At 38.8% G+C, this 18,541-nt stretch overlaps 1 protein-coding gene across 1 annotated transcript in view; it reads left to right on the forward strand.

The window, feature by feature from the left end:
- Nucleotides 1–18,541, forward strand: part of USP26 (ubiquitin specific peptidase 26) — a 70,805-nt gene that overhangs the window by 30,680 nt on the left and 21,584 nt on the right. The window contains exon 6 of the mRNA XM_073799571.1: nucleotides 9,686–9,779. The gene's annotated coding sequence lies outside the window, so the exon portion shown is untranslated. The remainder of the gene's footprint in view (nucleotides 1–9,685; nucleotides 9,780–18,541) is intronic.

Below are 18,541 nucleotides of genomic sequence, written 5' to 3' on the forward strand. Positions count from 1 at the left end.
GGGATCATACTGTAGGTGGTGTTTTGCAGCCAATTTTTTTTTTAACATCTTTATTGGAGTGTAATTGCTTTACAACGGTGTGTTAGTTTCTGCTGTATAACAAAGTGAATCAGCTATACATATACATATATTGCCATATCTCCTCCCTCTTGCGTCTCCCTCCCTCCCACCCTCCCTATCCCACCCCTCTATGTGGTCACAAAGCACCCAGCTGATCTCCCTGTGCTATGCGGCTGCTTCCCACGAGCTATCTATTTTATATTTGGTAGTGTATATATGTCCATGCCACTCTCTCACTTTGTCCCAGCTTACCCTTCCCCCTCCCCATGTCCTCAAGTCCATTCTCTACGTCTGTGTCTTTATTCCTGTCCTGCCCCTAGGTTCATCAGAACCATTTTTTAAATTTTAGATTCCATATACGTGTGTTAGCATACGCTATTTGTTTTTCTCTTTCTGACTGACTTCACTCTGTATGACAGACTCTAGGTCCATCCACCTCACTACAAATAACTCAGTTTCATTTCTTTTTTTGGCTGAGGAATATTCCATTGTATATATGTGCCACATCTTCTTTATCCATTCATCTGTCGATGGACACTTAGGTGGCTTCCATATCCGGGTTGTTGTAAATAGTGCTGCAGTGAACATCGTGGTACATGACTCTTTTTGAATTATGGTTTTCTCAGGGTGTATGCCCAGTAGTGGGATTGCTGGGTCATATGGTAGCTGTATTTTTAGTTTTTTGAGGAACCTCCATACTGTTCTTCATAGTGGCTGTATCAATTTACATTCCCACCAACACTGCAAGAGGGTTCTCTTTTCTCCACACCCTCTCCAACATTTATTGTTTGTAGATTTTTTGATGATGGCCGTTCTCACCAGCGTGAGGTGATACCTACTGTAGTTTTGATTTGCATTTCTCTAATGATTAGTGATGTGGGCATCCTTTCATGTGTTTGTTGGCAATCTGTATATCTTATTTGGAGAAATGTCTATTTAGGTCTTCTGCCCATTTTTGGATTGGGTTATTTGTGTTTTTGATATTGAGCTGCATGAGCTGCTTGTATATTTTGGAGATTAATCCTTTGTCAGTTGCTTCATTTGCAAATATTTTCTCCCATTCTGAGGATTGTCTTTTCGTCTTGTTTATGGTTTCCTTTGCTGTGCAAAAGCTCTTAAGTTACATTAGGTTCCATTTGTTTATTTTTGTTTTCATTTCCATTTCTCTAGGAGGTGGGGCAAAAAGGATCTTGCTGTGATTTATGTCATAGAGTGTTCTGGCTATGTTTTCCTCTAAGAGTTTTATAGTGTCTGGCCTTACATTTAGGTCTTTAATCCATTTTGAGTTTATTTTTGTGTATGGTGTTCGGGAGTGTTCTAATTTCATTCTTTTACACGTAGCTGTCCAGTTTTTCCAGCACCACTTATTGAAGAGGCTGTCTTTTCTCCATTGTATATGCTTGCCTCCTTTATCAAAGATAAGGTGACCATATGTACATGGGTTTATCCCTGGGGTTTCTATCCTGTTCCATTGATCTATATGTCTGTTTTTGTGCCAGTACTGTACTCTCTTTTTTTTTTTTAATGGAAAACCAGTATATGTTTTATTTTTTTATTTATTTAATTTTTTTAAACATCTTTATTGGGGTATAATTGCTTTACAATGGTGTGTTAGTTTCTGCTTTATAACAAAGTGAATCAGTTATACATATACATATGTTCCCATATCTCTTCCCTCTTGCGTCTCCCTCCCTCCCTCCCTATCCCACCCCTCCAGGCGGTCACAAAGCACCGAGCCGATATCCCTGTGCCATGCGGCTGCTTCCCACTAGCTATCTACCTTACGTTTGTTAGTGTATATATGTCCATGCCTCTCTCTCGCCCTGTCACAGCTCACCCTTCCCCCTCTCCATATCCTCAAGTCCGTTCTCCAGTAGGTCTGTGTCTTTATTCTTGTCTTACCCCTAGGTTCTTCATGACATTTTTTTCCCTTAAATTCCATATATATGTGTTAGCATACGGTATTTGTCTTTTTCTCTCTGACTTACTTCAGTCTGTATGACAGACTCTAGGTCTATCCACCTCATTACAAATAGCTCAATTTTGTTTCTTTTTATGGCTGAGTAATATTCCATTGTATACATGTGCCACATCTTCTTTATCTGTACTCTCTTGATTACTGTAGCTTTGTAGTAGAGTCTCAAGTCAGGGAGCCTGGTTCCTCGAGCTCCGTTTTTCTTTCTCAAGATTGCTTTGGCTATTGGGGGTCTTTTGTGTTTCCATACAAATTCTTGGTGGCTGCAGCAGCAGCCTTAGCGTCTCATGACCGTCTCTATAGTTTCCACGCTGATAGCCGCAGCTCGCGCCCGTCTCTGGAGCTCGTTTAGGCAGTGCTCTGAATCCCCTCTCCTCGCACATCCTGAAACAATGGTCTCTTGCCTCTTCGGCAGGTCCAGACGTTTTCCCGGACTCCTTCCCAGCTAGCGGTGGCGCACTAGCCCCATTGAGGCTGTGTTCACGCAGCCCACCCCAGTCCTCTCCTTGGGATCCGACCTCCAAAGCCCGAGCCTCAGCCCCCAGCCCCCACTCACCCCAGTGGGCGAGCAGACAAGCATCTCGGGCTGGTGAGTGCCGGTCGGCACCGATCCTCTGTGCGGGAATCTCTCCGCTTTGCCCTCTGCACCCCTGTTGCTGCTCTCTCCTCTGTGGCTCCGAAGCTTCCCCCCGGCCCACACCCTCTCTCCACCAGTGAAGGGGCTTCCTAGTGTGTGGAACCCTTTCCTCCTTCACAGCTCCCTCCCAGTGGTGCAGGTCCCGTCCCTATTCTTTTGTCCCTGTTTTTTCTTTTCTCTTTTGCCCTACCCAGGCACGTGGCGAGTTTCTTGCCTTTTGGGAGGTCTGAGGTCTTCTGCCAGCGTTCAGTAGGTGTTCTGTAGGAGTTCTTCCACATGTAGATGTATTTCTGATGTATTTGTGGGGAGGAAGGTGATCTCCACGTCTTAACTCCTCCACCATCTTGAAGGTCCCCCCTCTGGTCTATTTTTTAAACACTTCTGTAAAGAACTGGTAGCTCCATGCTTTTAACACTGTCATCTTACTTGGTCTATTATTAAAGTGACAGAAAAGCTGATTACTCTTGATACATGAGGAAAGGATGGTAGTATCGATCATCATCTTTTTATCATCCAGAGCTTGAGAATGGTTCCTTTCAGCCCTGAAAAGTTATTGTACTCACCAAAATACAGAAGAGTATTTAGACTCCACTGTAGGTGTTTTTAGATACTAATTTCTTAGTGGTAGTTTCTCAACCTGGAAAAATGATAGCTCAAAGTCTTATGCATATAAACACATGTCATGAGTGCACAGGAGACAGAGAAACTTAGGCAGTATGGAAACAAGTGAAGGGAAAGTGTGTGAACTGGGAAGTACTCAATAGGCAAGTCACAGTCAGACCATTTGTAAGGAGACCATCATCTAAGAACCTTTCAGTTCTCAGAATTAGTTTATATATTTGATTCATTTCTTTCCAAAACACCTTGAGCCCAGTGGAAAATGAGTAGTCTGGAAATGGATAGGTTTGTCTATGCAGACCTGCAGTAACATGGGAAGAGCATTTATGAATTGTAGAGATTTAAGGGTCCCTGATACAATGCTCCAAATATGTATAAGGAAGAAGAAGATACCAGTGCCCATTTTGAGTATAGGAGAGAGAACTGCCCTTTTGGTGAAGGTGAGAAACTGATGATGGAGACGGCTCTTTATTTACCATTTTCTCTGAATTCTGTATTTCTGAGTTGGTGTAGGCTTTGCTGCCCCTGCCGCTTGTGGATTTTTATTGGGTCTTTGAAAAATGGCTTTTGGGGTAGGTGGCCTCTCAACTTCTCATTTGTTTAGAGAGTTGAATTTCTGGGACAGACTTTTGCACACGAGCTGCTGTTTTGAGGGTGAGATTGTTCCGATATATTCCTCAAGACACTGTTTTCCTTCAGCTTTTCCGTAGGTCATATCTTTCTGCTGTACTTTAATCTGAAGTCATGGTTGCTGCCTGTAATATTTCATTTCCCTCTTGTGATCCCTCATTGATTTTTTTCAGGAGGGCTTAGCTAAATTTCTGAGTTTAAATTCCATGCATTGATCAGTTTCTTTTTCTTTCTTATTTTGGGCTAGTTCTGTGTGCTGAGTTTCAGTGTCTTTTTTCCTCTGCTTTCTTGGTTTCTGGCCCAGATCTTTGTTTTCTTAGTATATTCTTGTTTGTGGGGTTTCACTGTGATGACATTACTGAAGCTGATACAGTTTGTGTGTGACAGAAGGCATCTATTCACCTAAATCCTGTCTCTTTTCCGTGAACACCAGCAGGCCATCTAAAATCTGCTTTAAGCTTTGGTTTTCTCCATCCCTGCCCCGCTTAGCTAAAGTTTATCCGGTTTCATCTTTGATACATCTTTCCTAATTCCATAAATTCCTCGGCCCTGTGCCCTTAGGAAACATGCAATTCCTATATGCCAACTCACCTACAGTAGCTGCCACTAGAAAATCATCCAGTTAGTCTGTGACTATTTTATGCTGATAGTCCTGGACTTTTCTTCTAATCCGTCTAGATTTTTTGGTCTTAATCATCAAGAGGTATTTTCCTACTTGCTATTTCCATACACCTTGTGCTTCTTAATCATTTCCTGCTCATGGCTCCTTCAGTGAGTGGGATTGGAGTCATCCCCCTCTGATTATTGAGTTCTTGCATCTCATCGTTTCTTAGGTTCTCCACAATCCTGGTCACCCGTTGTGATCTTTAAGAACTTAAACATCCTTCTTTATGTAATACACTCTTGAAGAGAATGTAGACCCAGGTGCATTTCCTTTTCTATTTTTATTTGTCCCTTCTGGTCTTAAAGATCTCTTATTTCCCTATCTGCACAGGCTGACTTCTAAGATCTCATACTTAATATTAAGAACTCTTACTTTGAACTTAAACCGTTTTCATTCTTCCACTGCTGATGTTCTTTGATTTGGCTGATTACTTAACTTCTCTGAACTTTAATTTCTCTAAGTATAAAGTAGAGATGATGAGATCTTCCCCAGCTTCTTAAAGGGGCTGTTATGAGGGCAGAAGGTAAAAGCATTGTTGCATGCTGGGTCATCAGAAATACCACCGGAATAACTTGTTGGTAAGGCCAAGTTGAGTTTATCCTTATTGTGGTAAGGAAGAGTACTAACTTGAAGGCTAAATGGGGATAATTATGAGGTTTGGGAATCTGGTTAAAGGTGGCTGTTGGAGTATGGGAGATTGATTAGGGTTAGGTAAGGATCATGATATAATACTTTAGGATTGGTGGACACAACAACGGGAGGTTTTTGAGACAGGGTATTGATCTCAGTCCTCTCTGCTGGAAGTCTGTAATTCATTTGAGTGTTTTTTCTGGAAGTTTCCAGAGTGAGCAACAGAATTATTTGCAATGTTTTTCTTCATGAGCAAGAGTAACCTGGAATTGTAAAGTCGTGCTGATGAATACAGTAGAATAGTAAAATTATGTTTGATAAGAGAGCTGAAGAGTAAAATCATGTTTATGTAGGCAGTGAGCTATGAGGGGGTTGAGGCTTTTAGTTCTCAGTATACAAAAGCTCTTTGTAAATGATAAGTACTACATAAATGGTGGTGGTATTCATAAGGCAAGTGTTTGCCTTGTTTTTGATTCTTACGCCTTTTTACCTAAATGCAATATTTTTCTGCTTAAATTCATTAGGAAGGGGAATCTTTATTCAAAATGACTAAACTTCTGAAATGTCATTTAGCTCTCTTTGATGCCTGGGCCCAAACTAGCTTGAAAAAGTCAAGTGTGTAACCACTACACAATTTTCCTCAACCCTTTTAGAAGGTGACTAATCGTGAGAGATAATGAAGGGCAAAATCAGGGGGTTTTAATTCAGGTTAATCCTTCAGAATAAGATAAAATGTTTGGGGGGCAAATATAGGCCAACATGGTGAGTGAAACAAAACTCCTCACCTGGCCCATCAAGAGACAGCCTTCTGCCTTCCTTATCTGAAAATGCAATCTTGGTAGGGCTTTCCTTTTTAGCTTCCATTTTGGCCTTAATGCTGGCTCACTGGTTAACTCCAGCTACATGGTATATAGACTATTTTTAAAAACTCACTGGCCATAAACTGGAGAATAGGTTGTTTAACCCATAGACTAATGTAGGTAAAATATCATAAGAAGGTTATATTTAACATTGGACTAGTGGTTAAAATTTAGTTCTCCATAGGTAGTTACTGCAGAGCCTATTATCTCTAGGCAACACAGACATCAAATCAGCATTATTGATTAGTTCTCTTTTAATTTGATAGTCAGGTGTGAATTCCTCTTAATGGATCTGACACTATCATAGAAAATAAGTGGACACAGAGGAAAGAGTACTGAGGTATTTGACCATTGGAGTGCAAATGTGGACCATCATGAAACAGGAGAACTGGAACAGTCCTCAAAGGCTACATTCAATAGAAATTTTCCTGTCTCATTTGGGAGGTAAAAACAATGAAGAAAATAAATTTGCTCAGGATTCAGAGCGCATGACATACTTGAAATAAACTCACGACAAGGCCAGACATTGAAGAGAGAATGAAAAAGCATGGCAAGAAATGATCCTTTTCTCAAGGACCTTACAATCTAGTTAGAGAGGCAAAACTAACTTAAATTTACTTAATCTGTATAACAAGTTGAGAGGAAGGGAACATTGCAATTTTGATAGAGAAGTCTTAGAAAATGTCAACGGTGGGGTGCTTCTTGCTTTGGCTTTCCAAGGATAGAGCAAAAGTAAGAATCCACGGAGGAGAGAGGGAGAGTACTCAAGAGAAAGGTGTGAGATGAGGGGACAAAAGTGGGGGGGCACAGATAGACCTGTGATCTTCAAAGCTGAATTGCTGATTGAAATCTGCTGCCACTAGATTTACATGTTTCCCAGCACTGGTGCAACTTGGCCCTGAGTACACAGAGCCTTTATTGGATTATTACGTCTGTGACACTGCAGCTATTAGTCACACTCGGCCATAGGACCTGACAATATAATGATATTCTGTTTTTACCTCGGTCCCGATAATGTCCCAGAAGTACTGAAATTATGACCAGAAAGTTAATTTCTTTGCATTTGGACGAGAAGTAAAAGAACAGGGAATAATTCTACATTCAGACTATAAATCTCCAGAGTTTTTTGGACACATTTTGTGTTAACAGGTTAGGCTGAATTTTGCATTAAGCGTTGCACTTCTCCCCAGAGGAACTGGTGAGAAAAATATCTGATCAGAGCATTTTAATCTTGTTCAAGGCTATCAAACAGATACTTGCACATATATGCACACACAGTTGTAACACTGATTATTTTGCAGGGTCACAAAAGGAATGGCTGTTTTGTACCACATACTAGTTGCTTTACTGAGTATAGAAATAAAACCAGCTGCTTCATCCAATCTTCTCAGAGAAGGTTTTCTAGGAGATCCGTGTGTGTGTGTGTGTGTGTGTGTGTGTGTGTTTTAATACTGGGAAATTAACACACAGAACCATTTATGTTCTTATTCATATTGAATTCCTGATAAGATCAGTTAGGCCACATTCTCAATATTCTTCCCTAATATTTGGTCCACAGTCTCAAACCTTGGAGATCACTGTTCACTGGATAAGTGAAGAAGTGTCAATGTAGTGAGATAATGACCACATAGGTTATGATTGAGCTGACACTGCAATCTTGTCTCCTGCTTTGTATTGTTGTTTTCATTCCATTGTGTACCTTTCCTCTCTGGAGAACTCAAAACTCACATTTCCAGGAAGTTGACAGTTAAACAAAGGCAACAAATTAGCCCCATTTTCAGATCGAAGAATGGGGAACCACAGTGACCTTAAATGATTTATCCACAGTCACAAGGCCTAAGAGAAGGCTTGGTCAAGGATCTGTGTCACCATTCTCTGGCCACGCTCTTGTTTGATAATTGCATCAATGTTTAGGAAGAAATGTCATGTAATTAGGTGGTTAATTTTTCATTACTTAGACCAACTGATAAGGACTGCCATTAGAAAGTCTTTGCGGGACTTCCCTGGTGGTCCAGTGGTTAAGACTCTGCGCTTCCACTGCAGGGGGCACAGGTTCTATCCCTGGTCGGGGAACTAAGAGCCCGCCTGCATGCCGCTTGGCGTGGCCAAAAAAAAAAAAGAAAGAAAAGAAAGAAAGAAAGAACGTCTTTGCCATCATTCTAGGATCCAGAGTTGTAAAGTGGTTTCTTATAAGTTTGTATCCAGAGTTAGGTTAGGGTTAGAGTTGAAATACTAGGGGTGGAAAGGGGGTAGTGACGTAGCGTACATAGTTGAATCCCATAGGAGTTTAGCCTTCCAGGAGCTCCTTAGCATGCATGCTTTATAATTACATATTTCTAATTTCTTCATAAGCATGTTATTAGAACTTAGAATGTAGTAAGTGATATGATTGAGGTCTGGATATGGATCTAATGCTTTAAATCGGCACCCAGAAGAGTTACTGTAAGGCATAGACAAAAGGCACATGTTTTCTGTGAAGGTGGGGAAATCATTGGGCAAGATAGGAAATGAATAGAACCGTTAGATGCCCTTGGAGAAAAGTATCGTATTTATTTCTTTAGATCCCATGAAGCAGGTTTAGACAACCATCATTCCTTCCTTCATTAACTCAGCAAACAAGTATTGAATTCTATTTTATTAATAGAACAGATTGGGGACATTTAATAACTCACTGTTTAGCTTATGTGTTGAAATGAGCAATGAGAGTGAAGTACAAAGCCAGTGTTAACTCTGTGGATAGACTACCAGTTTGCTATTTAGAAATAGTTTCCAATCTCAGCTTTCCCACTAAAACCTACAATTAGTTTGAATGTTGTTGTACACTGATTACCATACCGCTTGCAGTAAAATATCACCCTCCCTTAATTGCAATTTCTTTCACAGTCTTTCCATTTGAATTATTCATCCTAGTTTTGAAAGAACTCTATGCAAATCAACAATGTAATAAATGCTTGTAGTACTTTTTTCAGAAAAATATATTCCAAATCATTTTATAAGGTGGTGTGAAAACAGTCATACGACCAACTTGGCTGTCTGTTGTTCGGACTGATTTTCTAATTCAGGCCAGTCTGTGTTCACAGGCTGTCAAGAATACTATGAAAGGGTCTCCTGAAGAGGGTGGGAGGTTAGCCCAGATGACCTAAAACGTCTCGTGCAGGTCATGTATATGTGATTCCATGACAGGCTAAATTGGTAGTAGATCAGATAGACACCATCTGCAAATGACATTTAAAGGGTTTTGAATTTTTTTTTCCCTTAGAGCTGATATGGACCAAAATTCTTCTTGCCAAAGGGCACAGTTTACCTTCCTGTTTATGGTAGCCATTTTTCATTTGTCACACGATTTGAAGTTTATAATAGAGTATTATGTTCAACTTCATGATGCTATTGCTTTAAGTTGTAATAAATTTTTCTTCACGTGCATTTACAGAACGCTGTCATAGCTCAGTCTTTTTTTTTTTTAACATCTTTATTGGGGTATAATTGCTTTACAATGGTGTGTTAGTTTCTGCTTTATAACAAAGTGAATCAGTTATACATATACATATGTTCCCATATCTCTTCCCTCTTGCATCTCCCTCCCTCGCGCCCTCCCTATCCCACCCCTCCAGGTGGTCACAAAGCACCGAGCCGATATCCCTGTGCCTTGTTTTATCGAAGGAGAAGAGTCGACAAGAACTTCACAGAGGTCTTTCACGTGTTAACGTATGTGTTTGAAGTGGCTGCGTGGAGAGCTGAAACAGAGTGTGCCAGTTTGTGGGGAACGCTCTTCCACACACATGCATGTACACAGGAGGGTGGCCATATGGCAGCCTATACGCATCTTTAAGGCCAAGAGTTCTATTTGTAAAGATGCATTTTATTGGTTCTTAACTTTTTGGGGGGGTCGCAGATTGAATTGATAACCTGCTGACATCGTATACCATCTCCTTGGGAAAAAAAGGCTTTTGCGCATATCCATAGACTTTTAAAACTTTTTAGGAGTTTAGGAACTTAATGTAATTTAAGCAATTATTCCCTTATTTGGTCATAAGATATTTGATTGCCTACCATGTACTCCGAGCCCTGTTCCAGTTCCCTGCTGACCAGCCATGTGACCTTGGGGCCATTCTTTTACCTCCCCAACTCTAAGTTTCCTGTGTAATATAAGATTGGAGTGTTTTAATGTGATGATCCCTGAAGTCCCTTATAGTGTGTTATTTACTCAGCCTTGTTCTAGGTACAGATAGGAATGCACAGTGCAAGCATCCACTAAGGCAGGACAGTGACCAGAACCAGGCAAAAGCAAGAAACAAAGGGAACAGAGGCTCCTGTTAGGTCATTTGAGACCCAGACACTTAGGCAAAGAAACTGCGTCTCACTGGTGTGAGGGAACTGCAGCTCTGAGTCTGCTTCTATATGTGGCCTCTACATAATAATGAATGCTCATTTCATTAATCACTTTGGGCTATTGCATGTTTTTTTTTTTACTTTATTGATGGGTTGCTTTTAAACTTTTAAAAAATTGAATCCTTTTCAACCAAGTACTTAATGGGTCGAGTTACTGTTATGGGACTGCAGGAGGTCAGTGTGAGGAAGAGTGGAGTTTCACACAAACCTTTCCAAGTAGATTATATTTAAAATGTTTATGTTATTATAGGTTCTACTGAAAGCATTTCTAAAGCTCCTGGTAAACTTGTCCCTAGGCTGCTTGTGTCTCTATTTATTCAGCCTTCAAATATTCATTTGCTCATGTCGGGTGTGTGTTTGTTTTATTTTTTATCCAATATGATTTAATTTTATACTAGTGTTTAACTGAGACTTCAAGCGTGTATCAGGATGTCCAAATAAGTTCACGAATTCTGGGAGATTTTCTCCTAACAAGTAGGAATTCATCAACTTCAAATAATGACATATTAAACCTGTTAAATTGAAAATATCTTTATACTCACTCTGGAGCTTAAATATGTCAGCCAATAATAATCAGATGCCACCCAAACACTCACAATTTTCTGAGAAGAGAAAATTAGCTGGTTTTAATATGTCTGGAAGATAAATCAGACCATCCATGTTTTATCTTTCATATGAGAAATTTATATAACTCACATTAAACACATCAGATCAACTGGAAAATTAGAGTAATTAAGTGCTAGAGGGGAAAGAATTTTATTAGAAGACCAACAAAGACACTCGTGCTGGCAAGATCATATCTGAAAGAGCTGAGAGAAAGTGCAGACACATGAGGCTAGAGGGTGTGATGAAGGAACAGGTTCCCTGAAATCCTTAGAAGTAAAGAGAGAGAGGCTGGCTAGGCCTAGAATATGCCAGCACGCTGGAGAAGAGGACAGATACTATAAAGGTTGACCTTACTCCCTTTTATTTAAATTTAAAACATTTTGAAGTAAAAAATAAAAATGCTTTTAAACATGGATGCATTTATAATGAAGATCAAGAGCCTTCTCTCCCATGTTTCTCTACACCCTCCCTGATATCTGTTTTTAGTTTCGGCTATTTCCCTCTCTGCATATACTATCTTAATACCTATTGCTTAAAATTTTATCTTAGAAGATTGCATATTGTATTTTGCTCTTAAGGCTCACCTACTCCACTCTCGTCTTTAGTCTCTTTCCCCCAAATTTACATCACTATTTCTCTACTAGTTACCTCTGCAATTTTAGCCACTATACTTTAACATTTATCTCTTGTTGCATCAAGAGTCCATGCTTGACAAGGACATTTATTTTGCATTTCTGTCCTTCCCTTCATTTCTTTCCCTTTTACATCCTGCACTCTGTCAAGCATACCTTTGCTTTTTACATTGTCAAGGTTGTTAAAAGCACTCTTTATTTTTTTTATAATTACCTTATTTTGTGGGGTAAATCATTAAGTAAATTCCTAAGAAAGGTATGTGTAAGGCAGAGTTTCTGAACTGTTAATTATTTGAAAATATTTTTATTTGGACCTCACACTTGATTGATACTTGGTATAGAATTGTAGATTCAAAACCATGGGCCCAGAGTTTTCTTTTTAAAATTTTCTTTCTTCTGTCTTTTGGAATCTTTTATTAGATAGATACTGGATCTGGACCAATCATCCGTAACATTTGTATTTCTCCTTACCTCTGTCTCGCACTTTTGCTCCATGTTCCGGGAACACGCTCTCAATCTTGAGAAACTTGTGATTCATCAGACGTGCTTTTCTAGGCCGCAGTGAACTCCCTACTCCCTATTACCTGGGTCTTTCCTAGGACCCATTCTTGATAGGCTCTCTTAACCTTCCCACTCATAATTGTGACTCCAACTATGGTGATAGTAGACAGAAATGTCATTATTTCTAATCTTTAGTGGTGTTCTCTAAGAAATAAAATATAAACCTCCTTTCCATAAACAAATGGGACCTAATGAAACGTCAAAGCTTTTGCACAGCAAAGGAAACCATAAGCAAGACCAAAAGACAACCCTCAGAATGGGAGAAAATATTTGCAAATGAAGCAACTGACAAAGGATTAATTTCCAAAATTTACAAGCAGCTCATGCAGCTTAATAACAAAAAAACAAACAACCCAATCCAAAATGGGCAGAAGACCTAAATAGACATTTCTCCAAAGAAGATACACAGACTGCCAACAAACACATGAAAGAATGCTCAACATCATTAATCATTAGAGAAATGCAAATCAAAACTACAATGAGATATCATCTCACACCAGTCAGAATGGCCATCATCAAAAAATCTAGAAACAATAAATGCTGGAGAGGGTGTGGAGAAAAGGGAACACTCTTGCACTGCTGGTGGGAATGTGAATTGGTACAGCCACTATGGAGAACAGTATGGAGGTTCCTTAAAAAACTACAAATAGAACTACCATATGACCCAGCAATCCCACTACTGGGCATATACCCTGAGAAAACCATAATTCAAAAAGAGTCATGTACCAAAATATTAATTGCAGCTTTATTTACAATAGCCAGGAGATGGAATCAACCTAAGTGTCCATCATCGGGTGAATGGATAAAGAATATGTGGCACATATATACAATGGAATATTACTCAGCCATAAAAAGAAATGAAATTGAGCTATTTGTAATGAGGTGGATGGACCTAGAGTCTGTCATACAGAGTGAAGTAAGTCAGAAAGAGAAAGACAAATACTGTATGCTAACACATATATATGGAATTTAAGGAAAAAAATGTCATGAAGAACCTAGGGGTAAGACAGGAATAAAGACACAGACCTGCTGGAGAACGGACTTGAGGATATGGGGAAGGGGAAGGGTGAGCTGTGACAAAGCGAGAGAGAGGCATGGACATATATACACTAACAAACGTAAGGTAGATAGCTAGTGGGAAGCAACCGCATAGCACAGGGATATCAGCTCGGTACTTTGTGACCGCCTGGAGGGGTGGGATGGGGAGGGTGGGAGGGAGGGAGACGCAAGAGGGAAGAGATATGGGAACATATGTATATGTATAACTGATTCACTTTGTTATAAAGCAGAAACTAACACACCATTGTAAAGCAATTATACCTCAATAAAGATGTTTTAAAAAAAAACACCTCCTTTCCTCCCTGTCTTCCCCTTAATTTCTCATGAAAATATACCTTTTCCTTCCCTTGGAATGTCATTATGCAATATAAGCATCAACTATAGACTTCTCTATTTGCCAAAACATCATGAAGGTTGCCTTTCACAATGCCATGCCTGGGCTTCAAATAGAATTTATTTTGTGAACTTGTTTTACAGCCAATTTCTATACCCTGTCCTCTTGAATCTGGGTAAATAAAAATAGTACAAGGTCATGCATTAAATTAGCCATTTCAAAACATCCCAAGTAATAAATGGAACAAGGGGGGAGGTTACTTGTGTAGGAGTCTCCCTATCCAGATAATTATAAATTTAAAAACCTACAGTAAGCACTCTATTCCTTTGAGCTGCTAATTAGCTCATTCTTAATTGGCAGAACGCCCCCAAAATACCGCCTTGATAATCCAAATAGTTTTTGTTTCATATATATCAACGAATCAATTTAAGTTCTACACTGCATTTTACTCCTTGAAATATATAGCATCCCTTCTGTCACAGAAATTCTTGAGACTTTTCCTGCAATAATGTTATGTTTTGTGCTAAATGGAAACTTTCCAGATGATGGGCTCATCCGGCCTCCCACTTGCTGCAAGATGCCTGGCACACTTAGCCCTATCAGTTTCTCCTGCCTGGTAATCAACCAAATCCTTCAGCTCGAACAGAGAGTCCATATTGTCAGTGGATACAAGAAATGGGTGGATGAAATACGTTTTTTTCCCAATATTTAAACTATCTCGAGGTACCCAAAGCAAGATTGTGAAATAAGGGTGAGGCTTCTGATCTTAGAGCTTGATCTTAGAATTCGGAGCTAGAAGACTCTGTTGCTTTGAAGAACTGTTTCTTCAAACAGTTGAAGATCTTCTTTCCCATTCATTGTTAACTTAAGCTTCTCTTATTAGGGCCAAAGTTTCATATGCCATTCCTCACTTCACAACCTGTGAAAGCATACACAGATTGTAATTTTGGAAGTGACAGATGGGGGGCAAGTCTTACATACTTAGAAGTGACTGAGGGAAATAAGACCTTCAACATGCATTACTGTTCATTCTGCCTCATTGGAGCATTCATTAAAGACTCCCAAAGAATGTGCCTCTCTATATCTGGGTTTAAGAAGCAGAGAGGGCATTCCAGAGGACAGTGTCTTAGCACTTGAGAAACCATCAGTTTCAACCAATTCGTTAATTGCTCCTATATTCTCATTTTAACGTGTCAAGGTTTTGAATAGAGCAAACTTTTGTTTGTGCTTAATATTTAGAAACCCCCCATAATTATCTATTTTTACTGTATTCTGAAGCTGAATATTAAACCATCCTAGTGATGTTAAGATAAACTTAGCTTGTATAGGGTTTGGGCATGGTTGGCCTTTAAGATTACCCCAGCACATTTATTAGTGAATCTTTTACATGACCTGATGCAACTTTAAAAACATTAATTTTTACTCTAATCATAAGTGCAGTGTGGTAATCTACATAGTGTTTTTAAGCACTCAAAGCAACTGTGAGAAGAAAGATTTTTACACTCCAGGAAGAAAAAAGTAAATTTCTAGTAGGTCATTTTAAATGTTTATGTTGTGGTAAGTAGTGTTTATCTAACTTCAAGTCAAGACCAGTATCTGGACTGTTGTCAGATTTCTGTGCTCTTCCACCAATCTGCTGAACAGAATGCATTTCAACAGAGCAGAACGATAGTATTAAGAATTATTAGGACTTCTGTGTGTCGCACTGTCGCTTGCCACAGCAGAAGAGTGCTTCAACCTCTTAGAGAAGTGATTGCATAAACCCCCAAACCTCTCATATACTAAATCTCAATTTGACTGCAATATTGAATTCCATTTTGATTAATGTCCCTTTCTGTCATTCAGCATTCAACATCTTGGACCTGGGAAATGCTGGGTCACAGAGAAGGAATTGGCGATGGCCTGTTGTCATTCTTTTCTGCTTTTACAGTAACCTGCTGAACAGGATGCATTTCAACAGAGCAGAATTGTAGAGTACTAGGAATTATCAGGACTTCTGTAATTCCTGAGGCCACTTTCTTGTATCTACTATCTTGGATCATTCTTTGCTTATTAACAATCTCTTGGAGATTATTATCAGTGCTTTTAAGGAAGAGGAGTGGAAGTCAAGCAAGTAGAAGTACCATATGCTTTATTGAGGGAAGTCCTTAGCTAGAACCTGGACTTATTTGTGGAGCAGTCTTGAATTTTGTGGCTTGATGGCAGACCCTCAAAAGCAGTGGCAGTCCCAGAGCTTTGCTTTAGGAGGAGAGAAGTTAAAGGAGCTAAATTAGCGGATTGTTTTTCTACTGCAACTTTCCTGGTGATCACAGGGAGCCACCAAATCTGTGATGCTCATACTGTTACTTTTTTCCCATTGTCAGCTTTGTCCCCAGATTTTGGTTCTGTGAATAGTGGCACCCAGAACAGTAACAATTAGTATTTGCTGAGTGCTTAGTATGTACCAGCCAAAGTGGTACAAAGTGAATAGTGTTAAATTCTAACAGCTACCTGGTAAGATGAGCACTAATTCTCACTGTATAAATGTGAGATAAGGATACTGAACCTTAAAGCAGTTCAGTTCTTTCTCACCCAGTGGCACTTGGATTCAAACCCAGGCAGTTGGAGTATAGAGAAGATGCTCTTAACAGCTAAGTGTGTGTCATGGAGTCTCCTGCCACAGTGCAATGCTTGAGAGACTCAACTTTTATAAGGCTGAGGAGTTTCTGAATTTTTTAGTCTTATATTGCTAGCTGCCCTGCCCTGTGAGGAATATTAAAAGAAATTCTTCAGGGAGAATGAAAATGATTTAAGTAGAAAATCAGATCTACATTAGGAAAAAAAGAATGTTAAGAGAAGGGATAAATGAAGGTAACGTAAAATCTTTTAACTTAATTATTATTAATTTATTTGATAGGTAACTGTTCAAATAATAGTAAGAGAATATTTACTTGATTACAGCATCTGGATAAGTGAGGCTATTGACAGCAATATTGTAAAGGATAAGAGTTTGGAATTAGGAATAATCTAAGATGTGAGCACTGCTTGTGAAGCAGCGTGGTGTTATTAGAAAGTCAAATTTTGTTTTAAACTATTGTTGATATGCTAAGAGAAGAGATAAAATAGACTCATGTAAAATGCTCAATTAAAACCAGAGAAGGCAGAAATAGAGGGGAAAAAATTAGAGCAGGGAATAAAAATGGTTACTACCATAGTAAATAGATATTAATCCATCTATATCAATAATCATTTTAAGGGCAAATGGTCTAAATATATCAGCTAAAAAACAGATTTTCAGAGTGGATGAAACTATGTTGTCTATGAGAGACCCATTTTAGATATAAATATTTGGGTAGTTCATAAGTAAAGGGATGGAGGAATATGCTATCACTAAACAAAGGAAAGCTGAAGTAGCTGTATTATTTTCAGACAAAGTAGATTTCAAAACAAGGAAAATTGTCAGGGATAAGAGGGAGCAGTACATAATGAGAAAACAGAAAATTCTCCAAGAAAACATAACAACAGTTTGTTAAAGTATGTAAGGCAAAGGAATAGAACTTCAAGGAGAAATAGACGAATCCACAATTACAGTTGGTGGTTTCACTGCCCTTCTTTCATTAATTAATAGATGAAGCAGGCAGAAAATCAGAAATGGTATAGTTGACCTAAAAAACACCATCAGTCAAATTTGATCTAATTGACACTTGGAGATTACTCCATACAACAACAGCAGAATACATATTCTCAAACTCACATAGAACATTCACCAACATAGATCACATTCTGGGCCATGAAAAACACCTAAACAAATTTAAAAGAATAGAAGTCATGTAAAGTATATACTTGGACCACAATAAGATTAAATTAAAAATCAATAATCTCCAAATATTTGGAGATTAATCAACACATTACTAAATAAAACATGGATCAAAGAAGAAGCCCCAAGATAAATTTTAAAATATTTTGAACTAAAAAAAGGGAAATACAACTTATCAAAATTTATAAGGATGCAGCAAAAGCAGTGCTTGAAGGAAAATTTATAGCATTAAATTTAGAAAGAAGAAAGATTTAAAATCAATTAATCTAAGCTTACACCTTAGGAAACTACAGAAAGAAGAGCAATCTGAGCCTAAAGCAAACATAAGAAGAGAAATAGAGTCAATAAAACTTAGAGGAGAAATCAGTGAAATTGAAAACAGGAAAATAATAGAAAAAATCAAGGAAATTAAAATCTGGTTCTTTGAAAAGAACAATAAAATTGATAAACCTTTAGCCAGGGTAATGAAGATTAAAAAAGAGAAGACACAAATTACTAATATCAGCAAGAGGAGTATCACTACTGATAATGATGGGCTAAATCTAAAACTTTCTAAAATAAAATCTGATTAAAATAAAATTTTTGAGGATGAATAATGATTGGGGGTTTACTGAAGGGTATGGGCTTCTCTGCAGATTACAGAGTGCATACAGAGGCTGAGCTCACAAAGTCTTGTTGAGTTTAGGGATCAGTCTCCAGTAGGCTATGGCTGCGGTGGATAGTTGAACAAAGATGCTAGAGAGTGTGGTTTAAGCAAGCCTGCGAATGTATTTAGGTGTCATATTTAATTGTTGCTCACTAATCTTGGGAACACTGTTGAATTAATTTGGGTGTTCACAAAAATGGAGGGAAAATTTTTCAAGGTTGAGACTGACTTGCCTTTTATTTTCCCTTAAGGGAAATGGGCTTTGGTGGTCAGTAAAAGACCAAGATTGAATATAATGAGGACTTCCCTGGTGGTCCAGTGGTTAAGACTGTGCACTCCCAATGCAGGGAGCACGGGTTCGGTCCCTGGTTGGGGAACTAAGATCCCACATGCCGCACAGTGCAGCCCCCCCCAAAAAAAACAAAGATTGAGTTGAATATAATG

Source organism: Tursiops truncatus, chromosome X, assembly GCF_011762595.2.
Source record: "Tursiops truncatus isolate mTurTru1 chromosome X, mTurTru1.mat.Y, whole genome shotgun sequence".
Classification (NCBI taxonomy): Eukaryota; Metazoa; Chordata; class Mammalia; order Artiodactyla; family Delphinidae; genus Tursiops; species Tursiops truncatus.